This window comes from Alnus glutinosa, chromosome 3 (genome assembly GCF_958979055.1).
Source record: "Alnus glutinosa chromosome 3, dhAlnGlut1.1, whole genome shotgun sequence".
Taxonomy (NCBI): domain Eukaryota; kingdom Viridiplantae; phylum Streptophyta; class Magnoliopsida; order Fagales; family Betulaceae; genus Alnus; species Alnus glutinosa.
This window is the reverse complement of record NC_084888.1, coordinates 34,819,997-34,838,496: the sequence shown is the minus strand read 5'-3', so window position 1 is coordinate 34,838,496 and position 18,500 is coordinate 34,819,997. Positions and strand designations below refer to the sequence as shown.

Here is an 18,500-nt window from a genome sequence, read left to right as displayed (position 1 = left end):
GTGGTGGTGGGTCGTCCGGCGTTTGGTGGTGGATGTGGGTTCGGCGGTGTACGGAGAATCGTATACCTGGGTCGTACGGTTCTCTGCGTCCACGATTTGCCGTCGATCTAAGGGATGGCTGATTAGCAGAGAAGAGGGAGAGAGGTCGCGACGGCGACGTTCACATGGGGAGGGAGGAGCTGCACTGCCGGGAGGAAGAAGATAGAGGGGAGGGAGGAGCTGAAAATTTTGGGGGAAAATTTTTTGGAGACAAATGCTCAGGAGACGAATTTAGTTTGATTTGGGTTTTTTTTTTTTTTTTTTTTTTTAATAATAAAAGGTAGTTAACCCGAGTTGGGTTAACCAGTGAAAGTGCGGAAAAAATGCGCACAAATTGCTACTCCGTAGCATTACCCAAATTTTTTGGAGACAAATGCGCAGGAGACGAATTTAGTTTGATTTGGGTTTTTTTTTTTTTTTTTTAATAAAAGGTAGTTAACCCGAGTTGGGTTAACCAGTGAAAGTGCGGAAAAAATGCGCACAAATTGCTACTCCGTAGCATTACCTTGATTGAACCCTGATCCTGATTTCTTTTTCTAAAATAAAATGAAAGTCCAAGAATGGAAGACGTCGCGCTGTTGGGCCCAATAGTGTTATGTTTATTGGGCTTTTGCGAATGAAAGTGAGAATCACCAGCCCACGTCCTTGTAGATGACGTGGCAGATTATTTTTCTAATCAAAATTCAAGCGGCAAAATTTTCTTTTTGTAATAGATGACGTAGCAGACTCTTTTTCTTTTCTCTACGCAACGTGATTCTTGGATCGTTCACTTTGAAATAAACGGTCAAGATCAGCTATTGCATTCCTAGGTATCCTTTTATATTTGATGGCAACTGACTGAATTCAATATTGAAGTATTGAACCTTTCAGTGCCGTTTCACTCAAGTCCTCCTTCATCTACTTTGTTTCCGTGATCTTCCAGACGTCGAGAATGGCCGGCAAAGGAGAGTGGCCAGCGATAGGGATTGATTTGGGGACGACGTACTCTTGCGTGGCAGTGTGGCAGCATGATCGAGTAGAGATCTGTTACGAGAATTCGTAACGGATCTAGTAACTCTTCTGTTATCCGGAAAAGAAGCAGAACCCTGCTTCTTGTTCTTGCCTATGTTTGCCAATTTAGAAAATTAGCGGTAGGAAGTTAGAGATTCCTGGATCTCGTATCAAACATGAAGTTTGAGATTGAAATTTGCATGCTTTATTCATTCACTGATACTCTTTAAATAGAGATTACATCATGAGTTCTAACTGAGTAACAACTCTAAGAGATAATGATACCAGTCAAGATAACACTAGTAATTTGAAATAAAAGATAACACTGTCTATCGCAACCACTACTAACCTATTGGCGATGGACACTTGAATTTAAGATAAACTCTAGAGCTTGAATTTAAGATAGACCCTGCTGGTTACTTACTTACTAATAAGATAACATAACTTAACTAACAACAATACGCTACTAGCATGCATTCCGTAACACTCCTTCCTCCTTAAAAATCAATCTTGTCCTCAAGATCGAATTCTGGAAATTGATACTGCATATGGTTGACATTTTCCCATGTTGCATCTGCTGGATTATGGCCACGCCAATGAATTAGAACTTCTCTCTTTTGGTCTTTCCCTTTGACATCGAGAACAGCTTGTGGGACCAATTCTTGAATAGGTTGAGGAACTTCGGGTAGTGGTGTACTACTTGCTGAAATGGGACCCCATTGTTTCTTAAGTAAAGAAACATGATAAACTGGATGAACTTTAGATCCTGGCGGCAATTCCAATTTATATGCTACTTCTCCTATCTTTTCCAGTACCTTGTATGGGCCATAGAATTTGGCGGCTAATTTCATATTCAAACGCCTTGCAACTGTTTGCTGCCGATACGGATGCAATCGGACATAGACAAGGTCTCCTTTTTGAAATTCTCTTTCCTTGTGGCCTTTATCATAGATCTGCTTCATCCGGTTTTGGGCTTGGATCAATTTGAGGCGAGCTTGTTTTAACACCACATCTCGGGCCTCCAATTGTTGACCCACAGATTCTACTCTTGCTGTGCCTGGAATATAAGATAGCAGTGATGGAGCTGGACGTCCATATACTAACTCAAAAGGAGACTTACCAGTGCTTGAGTGAGAACTAGTATTATCAGTATACTCCACCCAAGCCAGCCATTTACTCCAATCCTTTGGCTTATCACCTGTGACACATCTCAAATACATTTCTAGAGTGCGATTCACCACTTCCGTTTGTCCATCCGTTTGTGGATGATACGCAGAACTGAAATTGAACCTCGTACCTTGCAACCGAAAAAGTTCACACCAGAAATTGCTTGTAAAAGTTGGATCCCTGTCACACACAATGGACGTAGGTAGTCCATGTAACTTAAAAACATTCTCAAAGAATTCTTGGGCCACCATGATCGCTGAATACGGATGCTTGAGTGCAATAAAGTGTGCATATTTCGACAAACGATCCACCACAACATAAATGACGGATTTACCTAGAGAATTAGGCAGTCCTTCCACAAAATCCATCGAGATGTCACTCCAAATCATAGTGGGTACTGGCAACGGTTGTAATAATCCGGCTGGAAGCGTAAGCTCGCTTTTATTTCGTTGACAAATATCACACCCTTGTAAAAATTCTTTTATTTGGGCACACGCACCATGCCAATAAAATACCGATTTCAAGCGATGCCACATCTTATGAAATCCCTCATGGGATCCACTGTGAAACTCTTGAATGATCGCCTTAGTTAAGGGAGATTGGGACCTTAGGTAGATTCTGCCCTTAAAAAAAATCAAACCTGATTTGTAAGTCCAGTGTTCTGATGCTTCTCCCTGCTGAATTTTCTGCACCAAGTCTTGTAATTCTTTTTCCTGCCCAATCTCCTCCTGAATGGGTTCTATCCAATGTGGAATTGGATTAGAAATGGTGGACAATTGGCCGTGATCTTCTCTTCGGGATAAGCTGTCAGCCGCTACATTTTCACCCCCTTTTTTGTACTCAATGGAGAAATCGTAGCCCATCAATTTTACAAGCCACTTTTGTTGCGCCTCTGTAGTAATGGTTTGTTCCAATAAATACTTGAGACTTTTCTGATCCGTGCGTACTATGAATTTTTGGCCTAATAAATATGGACGCCATTTTTGTACTGCTGCAATGAGGGCCATCATCTCCTTTTCATACGTGGACTTGGCTAAATTTTTTCCTTTGATTGCTTGGCTGAAATAAGCTATGGGCCTGGAGTCTTGCATGAGAATTGCTCCAATTCCTGTGCCTGAGGCGTCACACTCCACCACAAATATTTTGTTGAAGTCCGGTAGTGCTAATACCGGTCCTGTAGTCATTGCCCGCTTGAGTTTGTTGAACGCCAAATCTGCCATCTCAGACCACATAAATGAGTCTTTTTTTAACAACTGGGTTAAGGGTCCTGCAATGTCTCCATACCCCTTGATAAACTTCCGGTAATACCCGGTTAAGCCCAAAAAACCCCTCAAGGCTTTGATTGTAGTTGGTTGAGGCCATTGTGTCATGGCAGTGATTTTCTCTGGATCCATTGCCACTCCTTGGTATGAGATCACATGGCCCAAATAACTTATGGAATCCCGGCCGAATTCACACTTTTTCTGCCTGAGAAATAGTCTTTGATCTCGTATTATAGTGAAAACTTCCTGTAGCTGTGTGATATGTTCATCCCAAGTCTTGCTATATATGAGAATATCATCAAAAAAAACTAACACATACTTTCGTAGTAGTTTTGAAAAGATGTCATTCATCAGGGCTTGGAAAGTAGAAGGTGCATTTGTTAACCCGAACGGCATCACTAAAAATTCATAGTGACCGTGGTGGGTTCGAAATGCAGTTTTCTCTATGTCTGCATCCTTCATTCTGATCTGGTGATATCCAGATCTAAGGTCAAGTTTCGAAAAAACTTTCGCCCCATGTAACTCATCTAACAACTCATCAATTACTGGAATGGGGAATTTGTCTTTAATTGTAACTTGATTTAATGCCCTGTAATCTACACATAATCTCCAAGATCCATCATGTTTTTTTACTAACAGAACTGGGGAGGAATATGGGCTAGTACTAGACTTTACCACTCCCGACTTTAATAAATCCAAAACAATTTTTTCGATCTCATTTTTTTGATAATGAGGATACCTGTAGGGCCTTACGTTCACAGGCACAGATTCCGGGCATAGTTTGATCTGATGCTCGTGGCCTCTAATTGGAGGAAGGCCTTGAGGCTCACTGAAGATGTCAGAAAATGAGTCCAAGAGCCCTTTCATTTGTGGATGCGTGTGATTCGGTCCACAGGAATTAGCTCCCAGCTCAAGTGCGTTTAAGCTGCCTTCCTCGTGTCTCCCCATTCTCAACTGTACATGGCAAACCCAGCCACAACGCCTCCTCTTCACTTCTCTGTCCATCTCTTTTTTTTCAATCATCCTGTGCGTAGGTAGCTTGATACCCCTTAACTCCACCTCTTTCCTTTTCCAATGGAATACCATCACCAACTTAGCAAAATCCCACCAAATTGGTCCCAACGTGCGCAACCATTGAGTGCCCAGTACTGCTTCACACACATTCATGGGTAAAATAAAGAAGTCCACCAAAAATGGCTCACCTTGTAGCCATAGCAACACTCCAGCACACACACCTGTGCAATGAATTTTTTCCCCGTTAGCTACTGTGACCGTCATCCTTCCTGAATGGGTGGGTCTTAAACCCAAACGTTGAGCTATTTGCGGGTTAAGGAAATTGTGCGTACTCCCGGAATCCATCAAAACGACTAACCCCAAATTTCCCAGAACTCCCCTGACCCGCATAGTTTGCGGATTGGGCGTCCCTGTGAGTGCATGTAGTGATATCACGGGTTCTTCCTCTTCCCATTCTTCGGTTCCCACTGCTTCTTCCTCTCCTCTGTTTTCTTCGGCAGAATAAATTCCTTCAATTAGGAACAATTTCTTGCAGCGATGGCCAGGGACGAATTTTTCGTCACAATTGAAGCATAACCCACGTGCCCTTCGTTCTTGCATTTCTGTTGTGGATAATCGCCGAGTCGGAGGATTCCGAGTTCGTGTTAGATTGGACGATGGAAGGGGAGGAGCGGAATCCCTAGACCCTGTCCGCCTTTCCTCAGTATTTGGAGGCTTCTTCAAGCTCCAATTTCGACTTTCATATAATCTGGCCAATCCGATGGCCTCTGTTACAGATTTTGGTCTCCCAGCTTGAACTTCGATTCTGACTTCCCCTTTGAGCCCGCTTACAAAACAGCCCAATTGTTGGTGAACAGAGAGTCGTTCCACCTTGCTGAGTAATTGCTCAAATTGCAGCTGATAATCCCGAACTGTTCCTGTTTGTTGAAGTTTCGTGAGCTCACCGAAATGATCCTCAAAGGATGTTGAGCCGTAGCGAGTTTGGAGAGCTGTCTTCAACGCGTTCCAAGTCACGACTTCTTCACTGTCTCTGAATAATTGATACCACATTTGGGATTCCCCCTCCAAGTGATACGCGGCCAACGGCAATTTCTCCCTTTCTTCGACTTGCTTAAAATCGAAGTACTGTTCAACTCGGCATATCCAGCTCGTAGGATCCTCCTGCCCATTGTACTTTGGAAAATCGAGTTTAGTCACCTTTGTTCCCTGGTTGTTGTTGGAGCCCCCAGGAACCTTATCACGGTTCTTGTTTGAGGAATTTTCACCGGAACCGTTAGATCCATGTTGACTAATCTTATCCTCCACGTGTTTGAACCTCTCGGAAGTATGCTTGATGAAGTCATCCAGCGTTTTTTGGAGATTCGACAGCTGATCCTTCATTGGGTCAGCCATTGGGGAACCTGGCTCTGATACCAAAATGTTACGAGAATTCGTAACGGATCTAGTAACTCTTCTGTTATCCGGAAAAGAAGCAGAACCCTGCTTCTTGTTCTTGCCTATGTTTGCCAATTTAGAAAATTAGCGGTAGGAAGTTAGAGATTCCTGGGTCTCGTATCAAACATGAAGTTTGAGATTGAAATTTGCATGCTTTATTCATTCACTGATACTCTTTAAATAGAGATTACATCATGAGTCCTAACTGAGTAACAACTCTAAGAGATAATGATACCAGTCAAGATAACACTAGTAATTTGAAATAAAAGATAACATTGTCTATCGCAACCACTACTAACCTATTGGCGATGGACACTTGAATTTAAGATAAACTCTAGAGCTTGAATTTAAGATAGACCCTGCTGGTTACTTACTTACTAATAAGATAACATAACTTAACTAACAACAATACGCTACTAGCATGCATTCCGTAACAAGATCATAGTGAACGATCAGGGCAACAGGACGACGCCGTCTTATGTTGCCTTCACTGACAAAGAGCGCTTGGTCGGTGATGCAGCCCAGAATCAGGTCGCCAGGAATCCCGCTAACTCTGTCTTTGGTAAATCTCCCCCTCTCTTTTTTCCTTTTCTATCGTTCTCTTTTCTTTTTAAAAAAAATTATAAACGTCTTACTAAAGGAATTCTGTTAGGGTTTGCTGTTAAATCTTGTCAAAATTCTCAAAATACCAGTATTTTTTTTTTTAAAAAAAAAATGATAAAATTTTTCAAAAATTCATATTTTTTACAAATTTCGTTAAATTCTGACAAACACTTAAATTCTAGTTTTTTTCCTTAAAAAAAATGGTATTTTGGGTACTCTGTTAGAACTTAACAGCAAATTCTAACGGAGTGCCTTTAAAGGAGATGTTTAGGAATGTGGATACCTCAGTGTGAAATGTTTGCTTTGCTAGTTTAGTATTATTATCTCAAAACGGTATATAATTCAATACCCTTTTATAAAATTATCAAAAAATTAAAAAAAAAAACAAAAAAAAAAACTAGGCTTTATTTTTCAATGGTTGGCGCCAATGTAAATCAACTGTTCCCTTCAAAAAAAAAAAAAAATGTAAATCAACTGTTTGTCAAGGGTTGGTGGCTTGGTGCCCATTTATTATCGGTGCCCTCTATATATTCAAGTTGGAAGAAAAGATCACATATTGCAGTAGATATGAAGGTTTAGGATTTTAATTCATGAAATCAGAAATCTCATGTTTAAGAATGACAGTGAGAGGCAATGTGTATATATATAATAAAACAAACAGAAATTTAGACTTGATTACAGAGGGTTTTTCAAAACTCAATTAAGATCGATGCAGTGTTTCTTCTTGAAAAAAGAAAAAGATGAAGAGTTGAAAGGTGATTGGTTATAAATCAGGATGTCCATTTTTAATTCAAAACTCAAAAGAGCTGAAGAACATTCATGGAAATCATTTGAAGCGATCTCTTAAAGAAATATTAAAATGACTTTCTCTTTTATGATTGTTTTGTTATGAAAGTAATAGCAAAGAAAATAAACTTACCACCAATTCTCTGCTATTTTTGATAACTTTTCCATGTATTTCACATCACCATCGAATTTGACCTTGACCCAAAAAGTAGATGATCGATCTTGGCAAAAATAAATCATTTCGTGTGAAAATTGGTCACATAAATTGTTTTTATATTTTTGCTATGACTTTACATTGATTTTGTGCCACATTCCGATTCTTAATATGCCGAAGGTTTTTATTATTATTATTATTATTATTTTATTTTTTATATATTGTTTTAGATGCACAAGAAACTACTAGCTAACTGCAAAAACTCGATTTCAAACTCTAAATATGATCCTATGCCACCATAACAATTTATTACTTAAAAAAGGGCATGCATGCCAATTTAAAAAAACATCAACATTGAAATTTGTTACTTCTTGCTTTAGTCTTGTCAAATCACTTTATTATTTTTCTCTTACATATTTTGCAGATGCAAAACGGTTGATTGGTAGAAAATTTAGTGATTCTTTAGTTCAAAATGATATTAAGCTCTGGCCATTCAAGGTCATTGAAGGTCTTGCTGACAAGCCTATGATTGTTGTCACTTTTAAGGGTGAAGAGAAGCATTTTGCTGCAGAGGAAATCTCATCAATGGTCCTCAAAAAGATGCGTGAGATTGCTGAGGCCTACCTTGGCACAACTTTGAAGAATGCTGTAGTCACTGTCCCGGCCTACTTCAATGACTCACAGCGTAAGGCTACAAAGGATGCTGGAGCCATTGCAGGACTCAATGTCATGCGAATAATCAATGAACCAACAGCCGCAGCGATTGGTTATGGTCTTGACAAAGTAGGCATTGGTAAGAGAAATGTTTTGATCTTTGATTTAGGTGGTGGTACTACAGATGTCTCACTACTTACCATAGACGAGGGTACTTTTGAAGTGAAGGCCGTTGCTGGAGATACTCACCTTGGAGGTGAGGACTTTGACAACAAAATGGTAAAACACTTCGTTGAAATATTTAAGAGGCATCACAAGGAGGATATTAGTGGAAATGCCAGAGCTCTAAGGAGGTTGAGAACTGCTTGTGAGAGAGCAAAGAGGATTCTTTCCTCTGCAGTCGAAACAACCATTGAAGTTGATTCTTTATATAATATTGGTATTGATTTCTCCTCAAGTATTACTCGCGCCAGATTTGCGAAACTCAATATGGACTTTTTCAAGAAGTCTGTTGAGCTCGTGGAGAAGTGTTTGACTGATGCTAAGATGGATAAGGGAGTAGTGCATGATGTCGTTCTTATTGGTGGTTCTTCCCGAATCCCCAAGGTGCAGCAGCTTTTGCAAGACTTCTTTGATGGAAAGCAGCTTAATAAGAGCATCAACCCAGATGAAGCTGTAGCTTATGGAGCCGCTGTTCAAGCAGTAAACTTGGCTGGTATGGGTAATGAGAAAGTTCAACACATTGTGCTCTTGGATATCACCCCTTTGTCCCTTGGGGTGGATGTCTCGTATGGTGAGATGTCTGTTGTGATTCCGCGGAATACCGCAATTCCCACCAAGATGGAGCGTAACTACACTACCCTCCATGACAACCAAACTGCTATTTTGTTTCCGGTTTACGAAGGTGAGGGAGCAAGAACTGTGGACAACAACCGGTTGGGAGAAATTAGGATTTTCCCCATTCCTCCAGCACCCATGGGTGTCGCTAAGATAAAAGTATTTTTTGAGATTGATGCCAATGGTATCTTGAATGTTTCTGCTGTGGAGCAGACTACTGGTGCAAGTTGCAAGATCACAATTACAAATTATAAGGCTTCGGTATCCACCAAAGAGATTCATAGGATGGTTGTGGCAGCAAAGAAATACGAAGTTGAAGATGATGACCACCGAAAGAAGACTAAGGCTAAGGAAGCTTTAGAGAAATATGTGTACGAAATGAGAAGCATTGTCAATGATGAGGAGGTTGGTGACAAGTTAGACGCTGCTGGTAAGGAGAAGATTGAAGCTGCTATTAAGCACGTGATTTGCTGGTTAGATGGCATCCAGCATGCGGAGGCAGATGAGTTTGAGGACAAGCTGATTGGACTCGAGTTAATTTGCAATCCCATCATTGCAAAGAGATGTAGACGACAATAAGCAATTGAGCAGCTCCTCTCATAAAAAAAGATGACAATTATTTTATTTTGATGATGACAGTTATTAGGACACTAGAGTCCGTTATTTGATGTGTAATTTATGGTTTTGTCATTGTTGATGCCGAATGGTAATGTTTCATTGCGATTTAGAACAACAACTTTGACCAGTTTATTCGAGGTTTTCATCTGGGTAAGCATATATGCATGTCCGCTATATATAATCACACTACAAAAATCACAACAATTGGACGCGTGTCTACAGTACCGATTACTGTAGACACGCGTCCAATTAGACACGTGTATCTTAATACACGTGTCTAATTGTACCGTGTCCACATTTTGACACGCGTATTAAATACGCGTGTCCAATTGGACACGTGTATTTAATACACGTGTCCATTTGGACACGTGTATTTAATGGACACGTGTATTAAATACACGTGTCCAATTGGACACGCGTATTTAATACGCGTGTCAAAATGTTATTTTTTTCTAAATATAATTTTTTTAATTAAATAGAATTTCAACAATTAGACACACGTATTTAATACGCGTGTCCAATTGGACGCGTGTATTTAATACGCGTGTCCAATTGGACACGTGTATTTAATACACGTGTCAAACTGTCATTTTTTTCCAAATATAATTTTTTTTTAATTAAATAGAATTTCAACAATTGGACACGCATATTTAATACACGTGTCCAATTGGACGCGTGTATTTAATACGCGTGTCCAACTGGACACGTGTATTAAATACACGTGTCAAACTGTTATTTTTTTCCAAATATAATTTTTTTAAAATTAAATAGAATTTAAACAATTGGACACGCATATTTAATACGCGTGTCAAACTGTTATTTTTTTTCAAATATAATTTTTTTTTAATTAAATAGAATTTTAACAATTAGGGACGTGTATTTAAATACACATCCCAGATTGGGCACGTGTACGCGCAGTACACGTGCCCAATTGTTTGGTTTTTCCCGGTTATATGTGTTTTTTCCCGCTTATATATATATGTGTATATATATATATATATATATAATTTTTAAAATTCAAATAATATAATAATATAATAATAGATTAAATATATATATATATATATATATACAGATCGGAAATGGGCATTTCCGATCTGAATTCTCTCTCTCTCTCTCTCTCTCTCTCTCTCTCTCTCTCTCCCTCTCCGTCACAGCCGCGCCGGCCAGCGTCCGGCCACCGCCCTTCCCGCCGGTGAGCCGCCCTCTCTCCACCTCTCTCTGCTCGGTACAATGTTCTCGGTCTCTCTCTCTCCCTCTCTCTCTCTCTCTCTCTCTCCCTCTCCGTCACAGCCGCGCCGGCCAGCGTCCGGCCACCGCCCTTCCCGCCGGTGATCCGCCCTCTCTCCACCTCTCTCTGCTCGGTACAGTGTTCTCGGTCTCTCTCTCTCTACCTCTCTCTCTCTCTCTCTCTCTCCCTCTCCGTCACAGCCGCGCCGGCCAGCGTCCGGCCACCGCCCTTCCCGCCGGTGAGCCGCCCTCTCTCCACCTCTCTCTGCTCGGTACAGTGTTCTCGGTCTCTCTCTCTATCGCTCTCTTCCTCTCTATCTCTTTCTCTCTCTTCCTCTCTATCTCTTTCTCTCTCTCTCTCTACCTCTCTCTCTCTCTCTCTGTATCTCTCCCTATCTCTCTCTGCCTCTCTCTCAGTATCTCTATGTCTCTCTCTCTACTCTCTCTCCCTATCTCTCTCTGCCTCCCTCTCTCTCTCTGGATCTCTACGTCTCTCTCTCTCCCTAATAATGTACCGTTTGTTTTTTTTTTTTTGTATTTTTGTGGTTGAAAATAATAAAATTTGGTAAAAAAAAAAACAAAAATTTATTAACCCAAATAAATTTAAATAAACAATAACAAAATTAAATTGAAAAAAAATCCCAAATTTAAGTTTTAAAAATTCAATATGGATTTTTTTTTTTAAAAAAAAAAACGTTTTGACACGTGTATTGAAATACACGTGTCAAAATGTGCAATTAGAGTCTTGCACGTCTAACACGCGTAAGACGCGTGTCAAAATACTCGTGGCAAACATTTTGACACGTGTACAGTGCCGTACACGTGTCAAAATGCACGTGGCAATTTGACAAAATTTTTGTAGTGTCAATTGATGTTTTTGGTGGAATTGAAGTAAAGCCTGACCTGGATTTTGGGATTTAATTCAGGGATTTTAAATAAATTGGATTGAGGCATCAGGCATGTTCGAAGTTCCAACCTAAACTAGATGTTTCGAAATATTGTGCCTTAAACCCCAACCAACAATGATGAAACGTTACTGAGAGAGCTGAATGTGCCTAATCTAACCATGGTCTATGCAATGGATTAGGAATCTAGTATCCCCTCAAATTTTTTAAACATTTATGATTCTCAAATTGTTAAATTATAGTCATATTTTACATTTAACGGTTTACCATGTGACAACTGTCCACATGAAATAAATGTTAAAGCATTTATTGATACCACTTTTTTTATAGCATTTATTTCATGTGGACAGTTGGCACATTGTGAATCGCTTGATGTAAAACATAATCAAGATTTAACAATTTGAAAATCTCAAATGTTTAAAAAATTTGAAGGGATCGATCCTGATCCAATTTCCTTTCCAAAAAAAATGTAAAATTAGTCTATGCAATTACGCTGATTTGCGATTAGCGCGCTTTATGGTATAATAATATTTTGAGAGTTTCTTATGGTATGCCAAAATAACAAAAAACTTCCTATTATTAATTTTCGTCTAAAATCTTGACAGATTTCGTTAATGTGCTATTTAAGATTTTGATTTTTAAAGCCGGAAGAGGTGATCACTTGGCCTCATCCTTTGACCAAATAAAAGGTGGCCAAGGTCTTGAGGTGGTTCAGGCACCCATTTCCGGTGGAAACCTCGTCCAAACTTTTCAATGGGACCAAAATCCCTTGGCCTAAGCTCCCACAGAGTATTTGCAAGCGGAAATCAAGCAAATAACCACAAAAATTATTCAAAAGAACTGAAAAGAGACAACAAAACTAGAGGCAACCAAGCCGTGGTCTATGCCTCTATATATATATATATATATGAGACTCAAAGGATTAATAGTTGTAATTAGGGGTACAAAGACTTTTAAAAACAAATTATATGAGTGATTCCTAACTTGGAGGGCAACTGCCTTAGTAGAAGAACACAGAAAAATACCAACCTCTGTTTTACAATAAGTTCTACTATGAGAAGATAAGAGAGTAAGATCTGATCTAAAGCCTACCATGGCTGGCCGCATAGATTAAACAACAGAACATAATCTAAAGAAGCCAAAAACATAAATTAAATAACATTGACCGACAGAGAACGTAGGGAGTCGACAATAAATCTGTATAAGGCTTCTTCTAAACAAAAAAAATCTGCTCTAAAATTAACTTATCTGCATACTAGAATAAAATTCCACCAAAACCTGCTAAAGAATAAGCCTAAAACCGAAGGAAATAAGGAATAAAAAAGTGTAAGGGAAAGAAGAACCTGATGCCCAGTTGGACATTAAGCACCAAATCGTACGTAGTTCTTATGGCCCTTGGATATCATCTGCCCCGGGACTCCTTGTCAAGAGTCCTAGTCTACTAGTCAAACATTCCATGTCAGCTAGACTCAAAAAGCTTTAAACCTTGTAGTAGTTAAAAGCACGGGATGCACGATCTTAAATATATACGATTTTATCAATTTTATTTTTAAAAAACTTCTTTATGCAGAAGCAATTATATATAACAAATATTGTCAGTAAAATTATGTAAGTGATACATAATAATCGTCTAATGATTTTAATTTCTTGAAACTAAATAATTTTTCATATTTAATTTCTTCCTCTAAAATCTTAATATCTTGCGCATTGAATTTTTTTCATATTTCAATTGATAATGAACAACTTTAATGAACAACTTCAATTGATAATGAAAAATTTGAAAATTTCAAATGTTTAAAAAATTTGAGGGGATCGATTCTAATCCAATTTCCTTTTGAAAATAAATGAAAATTAATCTACGCAGTTACGCTGATTTGCAATGAGTTTTATGGTATAATAATATTTTGAGAGTTTCTTATGGTATGCTAAAATAACAAATAACTTCCTATTATTAATTTTCATCTAAAATCTTGATGGATTCCATTAATGTGCATGTAAGATTTTTATTTTTAAAGCTGGAAGAGGTGATCATTTGGCCTCATCCTTTGACCAAATAGAAGGTGGCCGAGTTCTTGAGGTGATTCGGGCATCCATTTCCGGTGGAAACCTCGTCCAAACTTTTCAATGGGATCGAAATCCCTTGGCCTAAGCTCCCACAGAGTATTTGCAAGCGAAAATCAAGCAAATAACCACAAAAGTTATTCAAAAGAACCGAAAAATGACAACAAAACTAGAGGCAACCAAGCCAGGTCTACGCCTATATATATATATATTTTAACAAGGAAATAACATTCATTATAATCTGAGATCCCAAGGGTTAATAGCTGTAATTATACACATACTCTTAAAAACAAATTACATGACTAATTCCTAACTTGGAGGGCAACTGCCTTAGCAGAAGAACACAAAAATACACCATCTTCTCTTTTACAATAAATTCTACTATGAGAAGATAAGAGAGCAAGATCGATCTAAAAACTAGATCTAAAGCCTACCATGATTGGCTGCATAGATTAAACAATAGAACACAATTTAAAAAAGCAAAAAATATAAACTAAATAATATTGGCCGACATAGAACGTAGAGAGTCCCCAATAAATCTGTATAAGGCTTCTTCTAAACAAAAAAATCTGCTCTAAAATTAACTTATCTGCGTATTGGAATAAAACCACACAAAAACCTGCTCATGATTGAATAAACCTAAAACCAAAGGGAATAAGGAATAAAAAAGTGTGAAGGAAAGAAGAACCTAATGCCCAGTTGGACATTAAGCATCAAATCGTACGTAGTTCTTATGCCCCTTGGATATCATCTGCCCCGGCACTCCTTGTCAAGAGTCCTAGTCTACTTGTCAAACATTCCATGTCAGCTAGACTCAAAAAGCTTTAAACCTTGTAGTAGTTTTTTTTTTTTTTTTGAACAAATAAAGTTGCTTCTTTCATCGTTAAGACGATCTTACAAGAAGGCCTGGGGAAATAAACATTCCCTACCAAGCAAATTACAAAGAAATAAAAGAGTTTCTCATATCACAAACAGTTTGACAAATTATTAGCCTCCTTTGCCAAAGAATGTGCCACGCTATTAGCCTCTCGTTTGCAATGAACAAAAGTGGAGCAGATAAAAAACTCATGCATATGCTTAATATATGCTGTCCACATAGTGACCAGTGGTATTAAGGAGTGGGGAATCCATATGTAAGTCTTGAATAAGTTGCAAGGGATCCCTCTCAAAAATAACATTCTTGAAACCCGCCTCTATCCCAGATTGGACTGCATGGATAGCAGCAATGGCCTCTGCTATTTTTGGCACCACCTTTATACGTTGAAAGGAGCATTTTGCTCCTAGAAATTTTCCCGTCCACATTGTAGTAGTTAAAAGCACGGGATGCACGATCTTAAATATATACGATTTTATCAATTTTATTTTTAAAAAACTTCTTTATGTATAAGCAATTATATATAACAAATATTGTCAATAAAATTATGTAAGTGATACATAATAATCGTTTAATAATTTTAATTTCTTGAAATTAAATAATTTTCCATCTTTAATTTCTTTCTCTAAAATCTTAATATCTTGCACATTGAATTTTGTTTTCATATTTCAATTGATAATGTTTTTATTTTTTTTTTTATTTTTTTTTATCAGAATTGAGGACTTCATTAAAAATATTGACTAATCTTTTTTTTTTTTTTTTTTTTTTTTTTTTTTTTTTTTTAATTGAGGCCTTAAAATTTTTTATTTTATATGAGAGGTCTTAATTGTACTGGTAAGTATTTATGGGCCTTATTCCATTCCATTAGTGGCCTTAAGCAACCTCCTTCAATATGAATATCCCTCCAAATTTGCATAAAAATATAAAATAGGATGGAAAAACAGTGAAAAGAAAATACAAGTGGTTTGAGGTGGTTCGGCACGTCCACCATTCCTATTTGTGGTAATGGTCACAGTTGAGCATTGCTCCCACGATGGAAAAGTAGGCGAATTTGTTCGTCGTTACACTTTACACACGAATTGGGATCCAGTACCCCTCGCCTTCGCGTGGAGATGTTCCGAAGCTTTTCCCAGCTAAAACTGTACGACTTGTATTTCACGCCGATCCGTAGTATTTAGTCCATTTTGAAGCTTTCACTGCCATTCACTGATCAGAGACTTCCTTCATTTCCGTTATCTTCCAGACATCGAGAATGGCCGGCGAAGGAGCGTGGCCAGCGATAGGGATTGATCTGGGGACCACGTACTCCTGCGTGGGTGTGTGGCAGCATGATGGAGTGGAGATAATAGTTAATGATCAAGGAAATACGACGACGCCGTCTTATGTTGCCTTCACTGACAAAGGGCGTTTGATCGGTGAGGCAGCCAACAACCAGGTCGCCAAGAACCCCGCTAACTCTGTCTTTGGTAATCTCTCACCCTCTTTTTGTCCCTTTAATATTTTTTAGAGGTAAAATTAAATGAACATACTAATTAACTGCAAAAACTCCTTTATAAATCCTAAATATTGTCATATGCCACCTTAACAATTTATTAGTTAAAAAAAGAAAGAAGAAAAAGACATATATGCCAATATAAAAGCTCATCAGTATTGAGATTTTTTGCTTCTTCTAATTTAGTCTTGTTGAATCATCTTATCAGTTTCTCTCATTTATTTTGCAGATGCAAAGCGGTTGATTGGTAGGAGATTTAGTGATTCCTTAGTTCAAAATGATATCAAGCTCTGGCCATTCAAGGTTATTGAAGGTCATGCCGACAAGCCTATGATTGTGGTCACTTATAAGGGTGAATAGAATCATTTTGCTGCAGAAGAAATCTCATCTATGGTCTTAAAAAAGATGCGTGAAATTGCAGAGGCCTACCTTGGCACATCTGTGAAGAATGCTGTAGTCACTGTCCCAGCTTACTTCAATGACTCACAACGTAAGGCTACAAATTAAGGATGCTAGAGGCATTGCAGGACTCAATGTCATGCGGATAATCAATGAACCAACGGCCGCAGCCATTGCTTACAGTCTTGACAACGCTGGCATTGGTAGGAGAAATGTGTTAATCTTTGATTTGGGTGGTGGTACTGCAGATGTTTCACTACTTACCATTGGCAATGATACTTTTGAAGTGAAGGCTGTTGCTGGAGACGCTCACCTTGGAGGTGAAGACTTTGACAACAAAATGTTAAAGCACTTCGTTAAAATATTTAAGAAGCAGTACAAGGAGGACATTAGTGGAAATGCCAGAGCTTTAAGGAGGTTGAAAACTGCTTGTGAGAGAGCAAAGAGGATTCTTTCTTTTGCAACTGAGACTATGATTGAAGTTGATTCTTTGTATAATGGTATTGATTTCTCCTCAAGTATTACTCGTGCCAGATTTGCGGAACTCAATATGAGTTTGTTCAAGAAGTCTATTGAGCTTGTGACTGATGCCAATATGGACAAGAGAGGAGTCCACGATGTCGTTCTTACTGGTGGTTCTTCCAGAATTCCCTGAGTGCAACAGCTGTTGCAAGACTTCTTTGATGGAAAGCAGCTTAACAAAAGCATCAACCCAGATGAAGCTGTGGCTTACGGAGCCGCTATTCAAGCTGCAAAGATGGTTGGTATGGGTAATGAGAAAGTTCAACATATTGTGCTCTTGGATGTCACACCTTTGTCCCTTGGGGTGGCGATCCGTGAAGGTGATATGTCGGTTCTGATTCCGAGGAATACCGCCATTCCCATCAAGATGGAGGGGAACTACACCACCCTCTATGACAACCAAACTTCCGTTTTGTACCCGGTTTACGAGGGTGAGAGAGCAAGAGTTGTGGATAACAACTGGTTGGGGGAATTTACGCTTTCCTCCATTCCTGCAGCACACAAGGGTGTCGCTCAAATTAAAGTATGCTTTGAGATTAATGCCAATGGTATCTTGAATGTTTCTGCCGTGGAAAAGACCACTGGCGTAAGTTACAAGATCACATTTGAAAATTACAAGGCTTCACTATCCACAAAAGAGATTCATAGGATGGTCCTGGATGTATAGAAATACAAAGTTGAAGATAATGAGCACAGGAAGAAGGTTAAAGCTAAGGAAGCTTTGGAGAACTTTGCCTACAAAATGAAGAGCATTGTCAATGATAAGAAGATTGGTGACAAGCTTGACGCTGCTGGTAAGAAGAAGATTAAAGCTTCTATTAAGCACGTGATTCATTGGTTAGATGGTATTCAGCATGCAGAGGCAAATGAGTTTGAGGACAAGTTGATTGGACTTGAGTTAATATGCAATCCCATCATTGCGAAGATATATGGACATCATTAAGCAATGGAGCAGCTCCTCTCATAAAAAAGAAGACAAATATTTTGATGATGACATTTAGAGTCCGTTATAGGACCTTATCAGCAGTGGATGCAAGGAGCCATTTTGAGCATCCAGAGTCCAGACTTATTTTTATTATTTTTGTTTAATTTCCAGTATGTTTTGATGTGGCTTTGGTGGGTTGCAGTTGAAAATTTTGAAATATGATGTGTAATTTATGGTTTTGTCATTGATGGTGCGAATTTTAATGTTTCATGGCGATTTTACTACTTTTAAGTTTATTTGGAGTTTTCATTGTTAGAACATATAAACATGTTATGCTCAACTAATATGTGCAGCGAAAAATAAAAGACAAGGATCTAGGCTTACCTCTAGTCATCTTTGCCCAAGCGCTTCCACAAAGATCTGAAGAAAACAAAATACTATTTGAGAGATCTTCTAACTTATGCCTATGACTGTATTGCCGTACTGATGGTGTACACAACCTATTAATTTATAGGTTAGGTCAGGGACCCTCAA

The 18,500-nt window shown here is 38.6% G+C and overlaps 1 pseudogene; it reads left to right on the top strand.

The window, feature by feature from the left end:
• Positions 1 to 956: 956 nt before the first annotated feature.
• Positions 957 to 18,215, top strand: LOC133862474 (heat shock 70 kDa protein 18-like; annotated as a pseudogene).
• The last annotated feature ends 285 nt before the right edge of the window (positions 18,216 to 18,500 follow it).